The following is a 15396-nucleotide window of genomic DNA, read 5'->3' as shown; positions in this document are numbered from 1 at the left end:
TCTACAGGTGCAGACACTGAGGTTTAAAGAGACGAAGTAAATTGTCTTCAGTTAATTTCTAATAGTGGAATCTCTAGGAATTTGTTAAGGGTGCAGATTCTCAGGCCCTACCTCAAACCTGGTGCATCAGAAACTCTGGGGAACGGGCCCAGTGACTGTGTTTTACTGAGCCCTCCAGGAGGCTCCATGCATGTGGCAGTTGGAGGACCAGTGATTGTGAGATAACCCCATGCGTTTTTTGTTTGTTTGTTTGTTTGTTTGTTTGTTTTTACTTGCAAAGTAAATGGTTGGGTGCTAGGGTGTGTGGATGGAGGAGGGTTTACTGGGTGAGTGGTCTTTTTCTCTATAGTCTTTCAATTAGTTTTCTAGTTTCTCTCACATGCTGTTCCTGCCTTAGGTAGGAGCTTGTGTTTCAGTGTCTTGATTCTCTCCAGGGACCTGCTGGCCCTAGTAGCCCCCTCCTTGGCCAGATCCCTCTGAAATTTTGAAGTTGTAGTTTCCTCTTCTGCATAGTTACCCTCCATCTACTTTTCCTCTTCCAGAAATGGAGCTCATGCCTGCTGTTAACTCCCTTCTCTTCATTGTTGTTATGTTCCTTTTAATTTTTAAGCCATCATCCCAGAACGAGGAAATACATGTGTGGGATCAATCTGCCATTCTGAAGTGATAACTGATACTTTCTGAAGACAGAGGAGGCCCTCAATTCTAGTCATTCTCCTTCTGTCAGGTAAAATTATACTTTATACTTTTCCCACCTGGCGAGCCTGTCCAGGGATTGTGCTCTGGCCTGACTTCATGGAGTGTGCCACTTTTCTCTGTTGTTCCGGACAGTGGCAAAACTCAAACAATTTAGTAATGAGTTTGATGTCCTTTATTCAAGGGAAAACAATCCATGGACTGGGGGAGTACAGTTCCTCACAGGCAACAGAAGCTTTTACAGAGGGACTTGGGACAAAAGCGGGTTTTATGCAGTGTTAGACAACACAGAAACATGGCATTACTGTTGGTTAGGTGGTCAGAAATTTCCTTATGAGGCTAGCAGGTCCTGTTTTCTGGGTAAGGTAGGCTAGCTGAAGCTGAGTTGGAGGACTGGAATTGGTGTGTGTTAGGTGTCCTTGATAGGCAGTTCCCAGTGTGGGCTGCCTTAGGTTTAGATTTGTGACATGGGCCAGGCCGCTGGGGTGGCCACCGTTTTGTGGATCCCAGTATACAAATTAACTATCCTTCTCTCCCCCAACTTCCAATCCCTACCTTCTAATTGTCTCTAGTTATGCCCTCTCTTTGAATTTTCTGGTTTTCTTCTCTTTCTCTATCTTCTTCTGGCTCTTGGTCTCAGTCTCCTCTGTCTCTCCTGTATGTTCTTTCAACAGCCTTACATTCTCTTCTCACTCTTTATGTATTGCTACAGGTCTATCTCTGTTTTTTTTTTTAAGTTTATTTATTTTAAGAGAGACAGAGGAAGAGAGAGAGGCAGAGAGAAAGACTCCCAAGCAGGTTCCATGCTGTCAGCATGGAGCCTGATGCAGGGCTTGAACTCATAAACCATGAGATCATGACCTGAGCTGAAGTCAAAAGTCAGACACTTAACCAGTTGAGCCACCCAGGCACCCCTGGATTGCTACAGGTCTCTTGCTCTTGGGTGCCCATTCTCCAGTTCTGGCTCATGCTGTTGTATTCTCTGTTGGCCCTCCTCCCCCCCCCCCCCCCCCACTTCCATTCTGTCTGTCTCTCCTCTCTCCATCTGTCTTCCCACCTATTTCTGCCTACTGCTGCCTGCCATGGATGGTCTCTGTTTTCTGTCTCTGTTGCTCTTGGCCTTTTGTCTATATTCCTGTCTGTCCATGTTGCTCTCTGCCATCTGTCCTCATCACTACCTGGCTGTCATCTCTTTCCATTTGTTTGCTGTCTCTCTTTGTCTGTAGTCTCTGCCTCCATCTATCCATTTCTGCCTTTGTCTGTCTCTTTCCAGTTCTCCCATCACATGCCTCAGTAGATGCTCTTCTGTGTATTTGAGTGCCTTGTTTCTCTCTCAAGACCTCCTTTCTCCATTTACTTACCAGCTGCATGGGGTCAACTCTATAGATCTCTTGGCCTTAGTGTCTGGGTTTTGTTCTGAGAATCTTATTGGCCCAGTGCTGACTGTGGGTTGCTTGGCTAGTTGTACACTCCCAGTCTAGTCTGCTGTGACTCTGGCTGTGTGGTGGGAAGGGTATGGAGTTCTGTGATGTATGGGCTGTGGCAGATACACCTAGACAGGGAAGGTGGGTGGAGCTTTCAAATGGACAGATGTGTCCCCTGCACTCCTACCATGCTTAGGACTCAAATATTTGCTGTGCTAAACTGGGCTGCTCTGAGATTCCTTCCATCCACCATGGTGCTATACTGTAGCCTCACTGAGCCATTTACCAAGAAAGTTTTAAAATAACACAGGAGACGAATGTAAAACTAATTAAAAAATCTTTGTCTAGTACTGCTTAATATTCTATACTGCTTACTTTGAGTCACTTTTTTTTTTTTAAGTTCTGGGAATGAATTTTTATTGTGTGTTATTTACTGATGGTCAAAGAGTTTTGTTCAAAGTGACTGTAATATGTAAAGATGTGCATTAAGAAATGATTATGACTGTAAAACACCTACTTGATTAATCTGTTGTACCATTTGTTAGCAACTGATGACACCAACAAATAATTGTTCACAGCAATTCAACATACCACTGACCTCTTGTTTATTAAGTAAACTATCATTGAGTCATAAAAAAGTTTACATTTCTCACACAGTTTTATTCCCTTCCAAACTGCTTATAAAACTGATTCATCTGTTTTTAATGCTTTAAAATCCTTTAATTTGATGCTGAATGAAGGTGGAGGTCATGCCTCTGAAACCACGTACTTAGGGGCAACTACCCAGTTAAACAGAGTTTGAGTTTGCTCTTGAAATGGAAAGCTCTCATTCCATTGTAACTTACTGATATAATCAAAACATATTTATGAAGTATATTAAAATTAGAGGCAAAGCAAGTAACTATCGAATCTCTTGGGAGTTCAGTTTGTATTGTACCAGGATTGGGCCCTTGACAATTTAGAAGGGTCCTTTTCATGGAATTTTATTGTTGAAAAACACAGTAGAGCCTAAACATGATTAAGATTTTAAATGTTTTATTTAGGTGTATCATCCTGACCTAACTCCTTGTTTCTCATCTCCTCTCCATTCTCCCAAATATTACCAAATCTTGATCTGGGTGGGGTTGTTTTTTTTTTGTTTTTTTGTTTTTTTTTGCTTTTTTAAAAAATTAATTTCTGTGGGCGCCTGGATGGCTCAGTCGGTTGAGTGTCAGCTCAGGTCATGATCTCGCGGTCTGTGAGTTCGAGCCCCACGTCCGGCTCTGTGCTGACAGCTCAGAGCCTGGAGCCTGCTTCGGATTCTGTCTCCCTCTCTCTCTGCCCCTCCCCTGCTCATGCTCTGTCTCTGTCTCTCTCTCTCTCTCTCTCTCTCTCTCTCTCTCTCTCTCTCTCTTTCTGTCAAAAATAAGTAAACATTAAAAAATTAAAAAAAATTAATTTCTGGTATGGATTTTATTTAGGTTCAGGCAAATCAAATTATTATTTTCTTGTCTTTGTCTAGTGCTTACGTACATCTTGTTCTCATTTATCACAATCATTTTCCTATTGTTTTAAAAGAAAGAAAAAATAATTTTACTCAAACTTGCTTTTTATAAGAGCACTGATAGATAGCCTTAGTAATCTTGTAGCAGTGAAAGTATCAAGAAGATATGTTCCCTTCTAAGAGAAATATCTCTAGTTATTAGAAGCATATTGTCAAATGTACACCACAGGCCTCCAAATAACCAGGGTTCGCAGGGAACAATACATTTGTGTGAACTGCTTGCTGAATGTAGCTTTTATCTGTGTGATTGCCCAGACTGAGTCACCTTTCTAAGCCATTGCTTTAGTTAGTTTCTCCTTTGTTACTTGTAATTATGATGAAAAGTAATTTTCTAATAATTTCTCTTTAGAATATTTCTGTGTTATGCTTTATGGGCAGATGGTAAGTTTGGAATGATTTTGACCCATCTTACTTACTACAGTGTGGTTTGGCTCATGGCCCCAATCGGCTGAAGAAACTTTACACTGGGTGGGAGGGGGTGTCTTTCAAATTTTAAGAGTATTTGTTTTTATTCTACAAATTGGAGGAAACTGTGTGGGCTGAGGAAGGTTGAATTTGGGAAACCTTACATTTCATTGCATTTGCTCTTACAGCTAAAGACCTTTAGGGGTAAAAAGGCATCAGAGGGAGGCAGTAGAATCTGGCTAATTTGCATCAAAGACCGGGAGGCACAGGGAACTTTAGATGAGAGCCAATGAATAAATCATGGCAAGGGCAGCCAAGTTGAACCTACACATTTTACTGAACAGTGTAGGAGGGACTTGATCAGTTCAGAGAATATGAATTTGGAAACAGGCTGTGTGCTTCAGAATGAGCCACTGGCTGGCTGGAAGTTTCACATTCTCTCTGCAGAAGCTATCACGTACAGTCAAAAGCATATGTCTTACCCGGATTTTATAGATTCCAAAGACACATTTAGGCATTTTCTGTATATATAAACTGACCCACCAACATGTGATTTATTTCTACTATAGCCTCCCTTGACAACATGGTATACTTTTACATTAAAATGGCACATCATACCATGTCTCTAAAACCAGGCAATTCACTGAGCAAAAAGCCTGGTACAACATGGTTCACCTGAAATGTATCACTTTCCACTTAGTTAAGTTTAGAAGGTGTTTCTGTTATTTTTTAAATTTAAACTCAAGTTAGTTAACACACAGTGTTGTCTTGGCTTTAGGGGTAGAACCCAGAGATTCATCTCTTACATATGACACCTAGTGCTCATCCCAACAAGTGCCCCCCCGCCCCGCTTAATGCCCATCACTCATTTAACCCATCCCCCACCCACCTCCCTCCAGCAACCCTCAGTTTGTTCTTTGTATTTAAGAGTCTCTTATGGCTTGTCCCCCTCTATTTTTATCTTATTTTTGCTTCTTTTCCCCTATGTTCATCTGTTGTATTTCTCAAATTCCACATATGAGTGAAATCATATGGTATCTGTCTCTCTCTGCCTGACTTATTTCCCTTAGCATAGTACACTAGTTCCATCCACATTGTTGCAAATGGCAAGATTCATTCTTTTTCATCACAGACAGTATTCCATTGTATATATATACCACATCTTCTGTTTCTGTTATTTTTAAAGTGGCCTAGATTCTACAGAGTCCAGCATTTAGAGAAGTGATATTTCAAGTTAATGACTGGTTGATTACTCCACAAGGGTGGGTGATTGCAGGTTGTAGAGGCTTCATCTGATTTGTTCTTTGTTATGAATCTGGTTACTTAATCAGATTTTATTGCTGCCGGAAGCATAGAAAACTAGTTTGCCTCCACTGAGATCCCTAGAGCTGAAGTGACATTCACACAGCTCATTAGGGACAGTGCTGCCACTAGGATCCACCTTGTGGTTGTCCCCATGGTTGTTCTTTCAGACGGTGCTCTGGGGACCCTAGGGATTGCTGGGGAAGGGTGGATTAATAGGGTGTCTTTTGCCCACCGCCTCCCCATTCTCCCATTAGTTTTAATTGTTGATGAGGTTCCTTGGTGCTTCTCTGTTTAATCTCATGGCCTCTGTCCTACTTGGTGCCCTGTGCTTGTAGATTCTCCATATGGTGTCTCCAGATGTATAGCTCTGGGCTCACCTGGCAGCTCAGGGCTCCCAAGAGTGCAGAAGCAGATGCTTCTGGACCTTAAATGTGTAGGCCTGGGATTGGCATAGCATCCATTCTACCGCAGTCTGTTGGTCAGAGCAAATCACAGGCCCACCCAGATTTAAGGTGAGAGAACTAAATAATAAATAAGGGCATGAATGTGAGCAGGCATGGTTTATTGGGGGCTACCAGTATAATCTCAACTGACCGTACCAGTTGTCAGAGCCATGTGCCTGAGACATGTAAGGGGCTGGTCCCTACTAAAAGAAGAGAGAAGGTGAAAAGGACTTATAAAGCACCAGCAATGCTCTGGAAGGGATTGTATTGCCTCTTCCTTTGTAGGTATTTTATGAAGACTGTAACCAGTGATTGGTTTGATAGTGCCAGGAGGCAGGAAAGCAGATGACCTCTGAATAACCTTTGGTCTCTTGGAGCCTTGATCTGCGTCAATGTGTTGGAGGGCCTTTAACCTTTATTCCTCCAGATTTTTACCCAAGTGAAGACTCTCTGAAGGAGCCACATGAAGGTCAAAATACGGTATCAGATTTATAACTATTAAACTGGACAAGGGAACATGCTGCACACCTGTCTCCCTCCTCAAGCCTGGACTTTGGCCTCTAGACCATGAGTCACTGACCTACTCCTAGGCCAAGAAGCTGGAGATGACAGAACAGAGGGCTGTCACAAATGGGTTCTGAGAGAAGTAGTTCAGGCCCTGGCTTCCCCTACCACACCAGGCACAGGCAAGTCTGAGAGGTCAAGATGCGCAGAGTGGATTCCCCTTGCCCTTGAGATACCTATTGATAGCTTGATCAATCTACTTAGGCAGGTATAAATGAGGCGGGTGAAGAAGGAGGTCAAAGTATTCATTTTAACACTTCTTTCTGGGGATGGGTAGATACTCCTTTCTCTCAGTGGAAGCCCCAGGCATGGAAAGATAAATAGCTATTTATCATAAAAAGCTATTTATCATAAAAGCTATTTATCAAAGTAGAGCTTTATAGAGGTACTGTATTCTGCCAAATCTAGAGTCCTGGAGTACTACCAAGGACTTTGAGGGAGCTGCAGAATTTGTGAGCTATGGTTCTGCTGATTTCTGTTAAAGATTACTGCAGGGCATTATACAGTTTAAGAGCATTGGCTTTAGTGTTTGTGATGGTTAATTTTTGTGTGTAAACTTGGTTAGAGTATGTCAAGATATTTGGTCAAATATTTTTCTGGGTGTTTCTGCGATGGTTTTAGATGAGTGTAACTTTTCTATCAGTAGACTGAATAAAGCAGATTGCTCTCCCTACTGTGAGTGGGTTTCATCTAATCAGGTGAAGGCCTGAATAGAACAAAAGGCTGACTTTCCCCTTTTGTCTGACTACTTTTAAGCTGAGACATTAGTTTCTCTCTGCCTTTGGGTTTGAACTGAAACATTGGCTCTTCCTTAGCCTACACCATCAGCTCTCTTGTTTCTTAGGCATTTAGACTTGAACTGGAACTACACCATTATGTCTCTTGGGTCTCCAGCTTGCCAACTGCATATCTTGGGACTTGTCAGCCTTTATAGTCACATGAGCCAATTCCTTATCATAAATCTTTCCCTCTTTCTTTACATATATAAATACGCACACACATACACATACACACACACCTTCTATTGGTTCTGTTTCTGTGGAGAACACTGATACAGTGTTAGACAGTCCCAGCTCTACCAGACATATGACCTAGGGAAAGTTTCTTCGATTTACTAAGCCTTTGTACAATATCTGTAAAAATGGATTAATACCAGTGTCTGTCTACCTTATGGAGTAATGATCCAGTGACTGTTAATACATGCAGTCTTGAAGGTGATGATGCCCTTTTCACTGATGAAGAATGGCAGATATCCTAACATTTTCCAGTTTACAATCTCCAAATCACTTATATCCAGATCAGGCCAGTTCTGCGGCAGTCTGTTTTTTGATGTTTTGTTCATGCAGTGGGATACTTACCTAATTAAGTTTTGTTTGGCTTTGAAATAAATTTTCATATATTCAGCTTGGAAAATAGTAAATAATCCCAGAGTCATTTATGTTTGGATATGTAGTGCATGTCTCTCCATTTGACTAGAAAGTCCATGTCACTTCACTAGAGCCCTCTTCTTTGGCATTCTTCACCAGCGGGAACATAGCCAACCGCCTGGAGGAATTAAGACTTGGTTAAGCAAAAGTGCTGTCATGGGGTTCTTGCACCAGAATTTATTGCACTTTTTTTCACGGGATTCCCACTTTCTGAACCTATCTCTTTTGCAGACATACTTCTGGAGGCATGGTAGCAAATTGACTCGGGCCCACCTAGGTCCACTTCTTTATTTTATTTAGCAAATCTTATCTCCCTCAGAAGCTCCCGCTCCACTCAACAGCAAAGGGAGATTATGAATATCCCAGTTAGTAGTATCTCCAGCTCTTCCATTTTAACTATTCTTTTTTTAAGGTGTTTATTTATTATTTTTGAGAGAGAAAGAGGGAGAGGGGGGAGGGGCAGAGAGAGAGGGAGACACAGAATCCGAAGTGGGCTCCAGGCTCCACGCTGTCAGCATAGAGCCCAATGCGGGGCTCGAAGCCACAAACCATGAAATCACGACCTGAGCCGAAGTCGGACGCTTAATCGACTGAGCCACCCAGGTGCCCCTTAACTATTCTTTTTTAGGTGACTTAGTCTCTTGTGCTCAGAATCCAGTTCTGCCCTTCCCATTGCTTTTCCCCATGATGGTGTGTGGGGTGGAGGCAACAGAACTTGATGCCCTGCCTCAACCCAACACATGCTCCCTTGTGTGTGTGTGTATATGTGTATGTGTGTGCATATGTATCTGTTATGTGTATGTGTGTAAATGTGTGTGTGTATGTAACTTGATCCCATCTAGGCCCCCATTGACTGTGCAGCTCATCTCTGATATTTGCCTGAACCCCCAAGTGGGGCAGTTTGACACACAGCCTTTGGCTACTGGGTCGCTTCACTCCACTGTGATAACCATCTGCTTATGCAACTTCAGCACTAGTGGCATAGTTAGAAGCTTCTGGATCCTTTCCAGACTCCATAAGAACCGAGGCGGTGCTCAGGAGGCTAATATAGCCAGGTTTACTCTGCTGCACCTTTAAGTTGCCAGTGTGGTGTCCTCTCCACAGATGTCAGATGGGGATCCAGGCACAAAGTGTCCCCTCCTCTCCTGTCCCTTCTCTTCTATCACTGTGTGGAAGGAGTGCTGTTATAGAATAGGTCAGCATACTATGTTTTAAGAAGTGGGAAGTGATAATTTGCAAGTGAGGAAAGAGACAAAACATTGAAAAGTAGACAGAAGAACCCAAACATTTAGATGAGAAACAATTGCTTCTACCCACATCAGTATTTCCTGAGGACATCATTGTAGATCACAAGATAGAATCATGATATATGATAACAATAATGGCATTATTGACTCATCAATTAAAGGTCTCATTATACTTAGTATTTTTATAGGAAGGAACATTAATGTGTTACAAAGATTTTCATAGAAATGGTCTGATTTTAGTACTTAATGGAGTAAGAGAGAGATGATGTAATATGATGATTAAAAGCATGGATTTTGAAGTCATATAGACCTGGATTCAAATCCTAACTCTAACCTGCTATGACTGACTGTGTCTGCAGAGGCTCAGTGTACTCATGAATAAAATGATGAAATCCATGACACTTCCTTTAGTAAACTAATACCACCTCACAAAGATTGTTACAATCGTTAAAAACCCCCACCTTAATATATGATAAAGTCTCAGTACAGAGCCTGGCACAGAGTAAATAATAATAAATGGTATACATTATTATTAATACCTGGAATATTGCCTATGTGGAATCTCTTAGTTTCTGATGATACATGTGATGTTATTTGTATAGGTAGCCCACAATTTATAAATAGATTGGATTTTGGAAGTCAATTTGCAGGTCAATTATTTGTAGCTTAGGAATTGAAGGGAATCTAGAATATTCTCCCTTTCCAGCCAACCATAGTAGGATATACGTGTGTGCAAGGGAGAGGCAGGGGAAGGGGGAAGAATTTCTCTCCTGTTGGAGGCAAATGACTTTGTGACTAGGACTAGATTCTTTCCTTCATTCAGTCCACATCCTTCAGTAAAGAGGGAATTCCTAAATCTTCTATCACATAGTGACAAGGGAATCTTGCTCCCTGCCAACTATAATTTCTTGCTTGGGTTAACAGTGAGAGATAACTATTTTGGAATTTTGAAATCTATGATTGAGAAATCCTCTGACTGGATGGTCTGTAGGTTGATGTTTCTATTCCTACACTACTTCCTATTTTTCTATTTCCTTTCTGAAGTCCAAGAAGATACTAGGAGACGTGGTTTTTCCCAGATAAGGCTGTTATCTGCACCCCAGGGACAATGGAAATGCTTGAGGAAGGGTGAGCACATTTCAGGGATGGCCAGAATGCAGTTATGGGAGATTGCAGTGATATCTGGAGCTTGAGTGTATCCTGTTCTCATTTTTTGGCAAATAAAAAAATCAATAAGTTAATTTTTTCTAATTAAGTTCATTAAAAATTAAGAATATACTTATTTTTATCAAAGTAATATACGTTCTTGGTTGAAAAAAATCAAACTGAAGAAGCTTATGAAGAAAAAGAATCATCCCGTGCCTTGTCCCTTTGCCTATCCTGCTCACCAGAAGTCACATACTCTAATTTTAGCTGTTTCTTCTTATAGTTTCTGCCATGTCTCTAAATAATATGCATTACAGCTATTTCTAGATTTATCACTTTTAGCTATTAGCTGTTGACTTCAGTTAATTTAGCTGAGTTTTTATCTCACTTTATTTACTTTCTACCCTTTTCTCCTAATACAATTATTTTACTCCTTTATTGGTTATCTTTGCAACTTTAAGGAAAATCTTCCTTCCTTCCTTCCTTCCTTCCTTCCTTCCTTCCTTCCTTCCTCTCTTTCTTCCTTCCTCCGTCTCTTTCTTCCTTCCTCCGTCTCTTTCTTCCTTCCTCCCTCTCTTTCTTTCTCTTCCTTCCTCTTTTTCTCTTTCTTTCTTTCTTTCTTTCTTTCTTTCTTTCTTGACAGAAGGAGAGAAAATGAGTATGAGCAGGGGAGGGGCAGAGAGAGAGAAAATCTCAAGCTGGCTCCATACCTAGCATGGAGCCCAACTTGGGGTTGGATCTCATGACCCTGGGATCATGATTTGAGCCAAATTCAAGAGTTAGACGCTTAACTGACAGAGCCACCCAGGCGCTCCTATATACCTTTCTTTTTTATTATGTCACCACTAGACACCATCCCATGATTGTTCTCACTTCTCTCTCTCAACTTATCATTTGCATTTTCACAGTGTTGGAATTGATACAGTTATATTCAGATACTTATAGTTAAGTATTTCATGCCTTGACCATATGTTGGTTTTAAATATTGGAAATTAATAAGGTGTTTACACTGTTGTGAGAGCGATAATGACATAGTGTGATTTGGTTTCCTTTCTTGCACAGCTTTGTTTTCTTTGATGCTTCTAACTTTTCCTGCCTCTCTTCCCCAAATTATAATAACCATATTGACTTTTTATGTTGTTTCAGGTGATCAAGACAGTTATCAGAACCTGACTTCCTCTTTCCCTAGATAACTCTCTTCTGAAACTTCTGTTCTCTGAACCATTCTGTGCTAAATCTTTCTATTAGCTTCCTTCCTGCTTTCTATATTTGGAGCCACTCTTCCTTCTAGTTCACATGTTGTCTTCTTTCCTTACTCCTTCACTTTGCTGATACACATCCCCAAGTAACTTCCTGAGGAAGAATATGTGAGAAATAACTTTCCTAGCTCTTTGCACATCTGAATATCTTTATTCTACATTTGATTGTTTTAATTAAAAAAAAAATGTCTGTGGCAAAGAATGTTGTTCTTTCTGCTGTTCCTGTTAGGAGGCAAGTTGTTCCTCTTGGATTGGTCCTTTCTGTCTTATTTCTTTTTTATTTTCTTTTTTATTTTTTAAAATTTACATCCAAATTAGTTAGCATATAGTGCAACAATGATTTCAGCAGTAGATTCCTTAATGCTCCTTACCCATTTAGCCCATCCCCCCTCCCACAACCCCTCCAGTAACCCTCAGTTTGTTCTCCATATTTATGAGTCTCTTCTGTTTTGTCCCCCTTCCTGTTTTTATATTATTTTTGTTTCCCTTCCCTTATGTTCATCTGTTTTGTCTCTTAAAGTCCTCATATGAGTGAAGTCATAGGATTTTTGTCTTTCTCTGACTAATTTCACTTAGCATAATACCCTCCAGTTCCAGCCACGTAGTTGCAAATGGTAAGATTTCATTCTTTTTGATTGCGGAATAATACATATACACACCACATCTTCTTTATCCATTCATCCATCGATGGACATTTGGGCTCTTTCCATACTTTGGCTATTGCTGATAGTGCTGCTATAAACATGAGGGTGCGTGTGTCCCTTTGAAACAGCATACCTGTATCCCGTGGATAAATGCCTAGTAGTGCAATTGCTGGGTCATAGGGTAGTTCTATTTTTAGTTTTTTGAGGAAGCTCCATACTGTTTTCCACAGTGGCTGCACCAGTTTGCATTCCCACCAACAATGCAAAAGAGATCCTCTTTCTCCGATTCCTCGTCAACATCTGTTGTTGCCTGAGTTGTTCATGTTGGCCATTCTGACAGGTGTAAGGTGGTATCTCACTGTGGTTTTGATTTGTATTTCCCTGATGATGAGTGATGTTGAGTATTTTTTCATGTGTTGGTTGGCCATCTGGATGTCTTCGGAGAAGTGTCTATTTGTGTCTTTTGCCCATTTCTTCACTGGATTATTTGTTTTTTGGGTGTTGAGTTTGATATGTTCTTTATAGATTTTGGATACTAACTCTTTATCTGATATGTGATTTGCAAATATCTTCTCCCATTCCATTGGTTGCCTTTTAGTTTTGCTAATTGTTTCTTTCACTGTGCAGAAGCCTTTTATTTTGATGAGGTCCCAGTAGTTCATTTTTGCTTTTGTTTCCCTTGCCTCTGGAGACGTGTTGAGTAAGAAGTTGCTGTGGCCAAGATCAAAGAGGTTTTTGCCTGTTTTCTCCTCTAGGATTTTGATGGCTTCCTGTCTTACATTGAGGTCTTCATTCCATTTTGAGTTTCTTTTTGTGTATGGTGTAAGAAAGTGGTCCAGGTTCATTCTTCCGCATGTTGCTGTCCAGTTTTCCCAGCACCACTTGCTGAAGAGACTGTCTTTATTCCATTGGATATCCTTTCCTGCTTTGTCAAAGATTAGTTGGCCATATGTTTGTGGGTCCATTTCTGGGTTCTCTATTCTGTTCCATTGATCTGAGTGTCTGTTCTTGGGCCAGTGCCATACTGTCTTGATGATTACAGCTTTGTAGTACAGCTTGAAGTCTGGGATTGTGATGCCTCCTGTCTTGGTTTTCTTTTTCAAGATTGCTTTGGCTATTCGGGGTCTTTTCTGGTCCCATACACATTTTAGGATCATTTGTTCTAGCTCTGTGAAGAATGCTGGTGTTACTTTGATAGGGATTGCATTGAATATGTAGATTGCTTTGGGTAGTATTGACATTTTAACAGTATTTGTTCTTCCTATCCAGGAGCGTGGAATCTTTTTCCATTTTTTTGTGTCTTCTTCAATTTCTTTTGTAAGCTTTCTATAGTTTTCAGTGTATAGATTTTTCACCTCTTTGGTTAGATTTGTTTCTAGGTATTTTATGGGTTTTTTTTGTGCAACTGTAAATGGGATCGATTCCTTGATTTCTCTTTCATTGTTGGTGTATAGGAATGCAACTGATTTCTGTGTGTTGATTTTATATCCTGCAACTTTCCTGAATTCATGGATCAGTTCTAGCAGTTTTTTGGTGGAATCTTTTGGGTTTTCCTTGTAGAGTTCCATGTCATCTGCGAAGAGTGAAGGTTTGACTTCCTCCTGGCTGATTTGAATGCCTTTTATTTCTTTGTGTTGTCTGATTGCAGAGGCTAAGACTTCCAATACTATGTTGAGTAACAGTGGTGAGAGTGGACATCCCTGTCTTGTTCCTGACCTTAGGGGGAAAGCTCTCAGTTTTTCCCCATTGAGGATGATATTAGTGTTGGGTTGTTCATATATGGCTTTTATGATCTCGAGGTATCCTCCTTTTATCCCTACTTTCTTCAGGGTTTTTATCAAGAAAGGATGCTGTATTTTATCAAATGCTTTCTCTGCATCTATTGAGAGGATCATATGGTTCTTGTCGTTTCTTTCATTGATGTGATGAATCACGTTAATTGTTTTGTGGATATTGAACCAGCCCTGCATCCCAGGTATAAATCCTGCTTGGTCGTGGTGAATAATTTTTTAAATGTATTGTTGGATCTGGTTGGCTAATATCTTGTTGAGGAATTTTGCATCCCTGTTCATCAGGGTGTCTTATTTTTTTTAAAAAATATTTCTTGTGTTTTTCTGTGCTACTCTCTGCAAGACTTTATCTTCTAACACTTACATTGAATTTTTAATTACTCACTTTTAATTTACAGGAGGTCTTACATGTTCTCTTATTTTTTTTCTTTGTCATCCTGTTCTTGTTTTATGGATGTAATATCTCTTGAATCTCTCTAAGGATGCTAATTGGGGATCTTTTTTTTTTTAAAGTTCTTTTTGTTTCCTGTATTATTTCTGCTTCTTCCATAGTCATTTTTTTTTTGTTTTCTTTTCCTCTAATTTTTGTGGATTTTTACCTTTTTAATTCATTTAATTTTATTTTAATGGTGCCTAGAGAGGAGAGAAAATAAACACAAGCAGTCAATTATTATCTATAACTGGCTCTTATTCCCTCTTAACACATAGCTTTAGTGGGGCACTAGCCATGAAAAAGCTCACTCAGTTTTCTTTAACTGCTCTAAGTCTTTGAAGGAAATTACTGACAATTTTACTCAACAAGAGAGATAGTTAAACTGACTGGACTTCATATACACTCAGGGGTGATTTAGTGAATGTTGTGCTTTTTTTAAAGGCTTAGTTGTTCTTTTCAAGAAATGTGAATTATTCAGGAAGAAAAGACCAACATATAAAGAGTTATTCTGTCTCTAGAACAAAGTCGAAAATCATTGACAGTCAAGACCCATCCCAGTCTGGTATTTGGGCTCATTCTCCAATCTTCCTGACTGACCTTTGTTTGTCTACACCTGTCTTTATGTGTTCCATGCTGTCAGACCTTTGCTCATGTTGCTTCTCAGCCTGGAATGTTCCCTTCCTCTCACAGCCTTACCAAAGGCAGGCATCATATTTTTGTTTCTCTAAATATTGTTTTTGTATCATACATGTTAGGCATTCACAATGTTTGAATGAGTCTTACTCATCTTTCCAGACTAGAACAAGTTCATATATGACCCCTCTGAGACACAATTCTTTGCCTACCTTGGAGTTAATCAGTTTGTTACTGCTTTCTTCAGTTGGTTGTGCACATCTTCTTGTCCTGATAAGTTCCTGGAGTGCATGGACCATATCTCATCAGGCTGGATATCTCCAGGGTCTTATAAGGTGGTTGGTACCTAGTGGGCACTCAACAAGTATTCATGACTATATGGGAGAGACACAGGGAAAGACTGGTTGTAGATTTTCAATAAAAGCTTATTTATAAAT

At 40.2% G+C, this 15396-nt stretch overlaps 1 protein-coding gene across 3 annotated transcripts in view; it reads left to right on the top strand.

The window, feature by feature from the left end:
• The window catches only part of KCNH1 (potassium voltage-gated channel subfamily H member 1), a 381062-nt gene that overhangs the window by 10581 nt on the left and 355085 nt on the right, over positions 1–15396 (top strand). The gene's annotated exons all lie outside the window — the stretch shown is intronic.

This window comes from Leopardus geoffroyi, chromosome C3, assembly GCF_018350155.1.
Source record: "Leopardus geoffroyi isolate Oge1 chromosome C3, O.geoffroyi_Oge1_pat1.0, whole genome shotgun sequence".
Lineage (NCBI taxonomy): Eukaryota > Metazoa > Chordata > Mammalia > Carnivora > Felidae > Leopardus > Leopardus geoffroyi.
Note: the sequence above shows the minus strand (reverse complement) of the source record. Positions and strands in the feature narration are given on the sequence as shown.